The sequence below is a fragment of the Mus caroli genome, chromosome 13 (genome assembly GCF_900094665.2).
Source record: "Mus caroli chromosome 13, CAROLI_EIJ_v1.1, whole genome shotgun sequence".
In the NCBI taxonomy this organism is placed as follows: Eukaryota; Metazoa; Chordata; class Mammalia; order Rodentia; family Muridae; genus Mus; species Mus caroli.
The window spans coordinates 70,459,242-70,463,758 of NC_034582.1; the positions used below are offsets into that span (position 1 = coordinate 70,459,242).

Here is a 4,517-nt window from a genome sequence, read left to right on the forward strand (position 1 = left end):
CTTTGAGTCCAGACACTAGACACGTTTCATCTAGTCTAAGAATCAACAGAGGTAGGAGAAAACCCTGTTCAAAATGTATTAAAGCTGTTGATGTAGCAGATAACATCATGTCACTCTAATTCTTCAGAATAGCTAGTGGGTAGTCTAATCTTTGACTGGGTTTGGCACCATCTCTAAATTTCTTTTAAAAGTAGGTCATGGGTACATTCCAAAGTGAGAGATTCCTGTTGTACTGTAGAAAGCAGTGTGCCTTATCCTTGGAAAGGAAACAGGGTTGAAACCAGCAACTTCTGTCTTGTCCCTGGCATGACCATTATGGGATGGAGCAAAAGGGTTTGACACCCTCTGGCTACTATCAGGGGACCAATTAGTAAACTCACAGCTAACCTAATGGGATCCTGAGTAACACCATTAAGGGCACAGTAGGCAATAAATGATTATAAAAGAACTTTGTGAAATTCCCTAGGTACCAATGCCTGGGCTCCACCCTTATCTAATACTATCTGCAAGTGCACAGATAACCTGAAAATGGAAATTGTGCAACTAATAACTTCTAATTGAAAGAAGTCTAGCCAAAGTCTGTGTATTAAATACTTATTGAATGCTATGTCTTAGTTTACACCCAGGAATTCTAAATTAGTTACAGGTAAGCCTTGATGTTCCATCACTAAGACTCACAAATGCTACTTTTAATGTTCAGTAAGAGAAAAAGAATTTGTTTGGAAAATGTGGCAACCTTGTGAAAAATGACAAAAAGGGCTGCAAACAAGGTTCTTAAAATGCAGATTATTGGCTACTTCCCAGACCTGCTAAATCACTAAGCACTGGGACCCAGAGATCTAAATTTTAACAAGCTCCCAGGTGATCCATAATGTATAGTAAGGTCTTTAAACTTCTGCCCTAGGGTGTCACCAATCCAAAGCCAAAAATAATTTATCACCAAGCATTATAAAATGTTGAATTTCAAACAGGAATTTAATTGGCCACAGGAAGCCAGTGCTTCTCAGTATTAGAAACAATTCAGTTGCAATTTAATTTCCTTTTATCTGAGGATATGGCGTTTTATGTACCAAAGACTTCTATAGAGATGTTAAGGAAATCTAGTCCAACTTCTATGAGACAGCTAGTAACAAGCGAGCTCAATGTGTGCCCTGTCCCTAAGCTTAACCACAGTCTCTTTCCTTTGCATGCTTTTCATCTTTCCTAAAGTAAGAAACATGATTTTTGCAATGAAAAATTTTAAGTACATATTTTCTGACCAACATTTTAACACATAATATTTCAATATGGTTCTTTATGATGCATTTATAATATTTTATCTTCTAATGATAAAGATTTCAATCCAAAACAAATACCCTGTCTTTTAAAGTCCCTAAGCCTATCAGAGCCAAGAAAATGACAAACACAAAATAAAGCAGGAATTGGATTCAGCAGACAGACAGAGGCTCTGCCTTCGAGGTGTACAGATGTATCTGAAGCACTTAGGATTCTCCCACCATCTCTGTGAGTAACAGGCCACGACTTGAGTGGTGACTTTGGGAAAATATCAAAACAACAAACAACAACAAAATAGTAATGCAAAAATCTTTTTTTCTTTTTTTAAGAAGTTGCAAAAAAAAAAAAAAAAGAAGTTGCAATACTTATTTGCTTTTTAGGGGAAAATAACAGCTGGTACAAAAACTTGATGAAAATAACATTTATCTATTCACTGGGCTCACGCACAAACTGGAAATTGAAGCATATCTGCTAAAAAGACAAAAAGTTCAATTTTTGAGGCACTAGAAATCAAACTACTTTTATAAGAAAATTCTCCCAATCAGATATCATTTAGCTTTACTCTTACTGAAGTGTCACTCCTCAAAAGGCTTAACTAGGATGAGTCAATCATAAGAGGTAGGTCCTACCACCTGCCACTCCACGAGACAGGAAGCTGGTTATTAATGGCTGGTAATGTATTATCACAATCTGGATGCTTAGGCAGAATCCAGGGGCCTGCAAGGGATGTTTCACAGATGGGGGCTTAGTAGATGGTTTTCTTGTAATTTATTTTCTTTTTATTTATTTATTTATTGCCATTAATTTGGGAAAACACCAGATAAATGCCACATGGACTGAGGTCTCACTCTATCCAATAAAGGGGTTAAAAAAAAGTATAGGTACCATTTATTCTAGATTTATAATCAATATCTAAGTTGAGCTTAGAAGACAGTGTAATGTTTGAGAAACAATTCTTTTGCTTAGGTAAGAATATTGAAGAGAAAATTGGTTAACGTACCTTACAGAATTTCCTCCTAGTCCTGATGTTCAAAGGCTAATTCTACTGTAAAGCTACATTAAATATGATAGTACAGTACTGACAAAGATAGACACACAGGGTAATACAGAGCATGGATGCCAAAAATAGGCCTACACAGATATTAGTCAATTGATTTTTGCCACAGGTGCAAAGGTAATTCAGTTGGGGAACTGTCTTTTTAGCAGACAGTTCAACTTCAAATAACAGAAAGTGGAGCCAGAGATTCCCTCAGTCAGAAATGAATGGGCAATGGAGTTGAATACCATTGGGAAGTTCTAAGACTTGAGGGAAAGCATGCATAAGAAAATCTTTGTGACCTTGATGTAAGCAAAGTTCTTGAACATACCATCAACATTTCTGTAACAGGAAAAAAAATGATAAATTGGAACTCATCAAAATTATAAGCAAGGTTGCTTTGCCAAAGACAATTTTAAGAGAATAAAAAAGGGAAGACATAGGCCCAGGGCAAACATTGACAAGACATCTACTAACAAGGAAGTGTCTCTATCTCTATCTCTCTCTGTCTCTGTCTCTCTCTGTCTCTCTGTCTCTGTCTCTCTGTCTCTGTCTCTGTCTCTCTATCTCTCTCTCTCTCTCTCTCTCTCTCTCTCTCTGTGTGTGTGTGTGTATGTGTGTGTGTGTGTGNTGTGTGTGTGTGTGTGTGTGTGTGTGTGTAAAACAAAGCTTAAAAAAATGAAAGTAATCCAATTCCCAATTTTTTTCAAGAGGACAAAAGATGTGAAAACTTTGACAAACTGGATACACATGGTAAATTAGCACATGAAACCAGCTCTGTAGCATTAGTCACTGGGGAAATGCAAATTAAGGCCACAATTGAGCTATTACTATTCTTAAAAGAAAAACTGAAACCAGTTCAACTAACATAGTATACTTGGCCAAGAAAAGGGGCTATAGAAACACACACTATTCCAAAGATGGTTGAACGGCATTCACCACAGGTGCAGGTGACATTCATAGCCAAAGTAATAATATTTGTAAAGACGGAACCTCATGGAAGACCTTATTCTTGCATATTGGCAAGGCTGTCACCATCTAACTGGTATCAGATACTGATTTGCACAAGAACAGTCTTTATTCCCAGGTTACTGGGAATGCTTTTCAAAATAACTAGTGTTTCTAAGGAAAAAAAAAAAATAGAGATAAGAGATGAAGAAGAATGAGAAACAGGAACAACCTGACTGCTCAAAGACAGTTACCTTTTGTGGCCTATGATTGAAATATAAATGTGACTGGCCGAGATTTAATTGTTTGAGAGCCTCTTAACCTGGCTGTATGGTACAGACCTGCAAGATCATCTTTAAGGAAGCTGAAGTAGGAGAAATGGTAACTTGAGGCATACCTGGGCTGCATAGAAAGACTGTCTCAAAATAAACAAATAGGACCATCTCTCTTGGGTAGGGTTACTATTGCTGTGATGGAACACCGTGACCAAAACAACTTTGGTAGGAAAGGGTTTATTTGATTTACACTTCTATGCCACTGTTCATCATTGTACAAAGTCAGGACAAGAACTCAAACCTGGAGGGAGGAGCTGATGCAGAGGTCATGGAGGATGCTACTTATTGGCCCACTCTTTATGGCGTGCTCAGTCTGCTTCCTTACAGAACCCAGGATCACCAACCCAATGATAGCACCAGCCACAATGGGCTAGATCAATCACTAATTAAGAAAATGCCCTACAGCCAGGTCTTATGAAGGTATTTTATCAATTGAGGTTCACTCCTTTCAGAAACTCTAGCTTATATGAAGCTGACATAAAACTATGCAGCATCTCCCACACCCACTCCAAAGACACTGACAAAGGTATACTCTTAGTTTAGGTTATAGCCTATTTCCACATCAAGCTGGGATATATGATTTACTATCTACAGGAGCTGTTTGGGCCAAGTATCAAGCCAGATTCAAGTCAAAATTATTTCACTATCCTCTATGATAGTAGATCTCAACTTCTGAGTTACAATTTCTTTGGGGCCGAATATCATATATTCTATATAGCAGATATTTTCATTATGGTTTATAACTAGCAAAATTACAGTTTTGAAGTACCAAAGAAATACATTTATGGCTGGGGATTGTCTTAGGGTTTTATTGCTGTGACACCATAACCAAGGCAACTAATAATAAGGAAAGCAGTTAATTGGGGCTGGCTTACAGTTTCAGAGGTTTAGTCCATTATTATCACAGTGAGAAGCATGGCAGA

At 37.5% G+C, this 4,517-nt stretch overlaps 1 pseudogene; it reads left to right on the forward strand.

The window, feature by feature from the left end:
• Positions 1–3,266: 3,266 nt before the first annotated feature.
• Positions 3,267–3,387, forward strand: LOC115029116 (annotated as a pseudogene).
• The last annotated feature ends 1,130 nt before the right edge of the window (positions 3,388–4,517 follow it).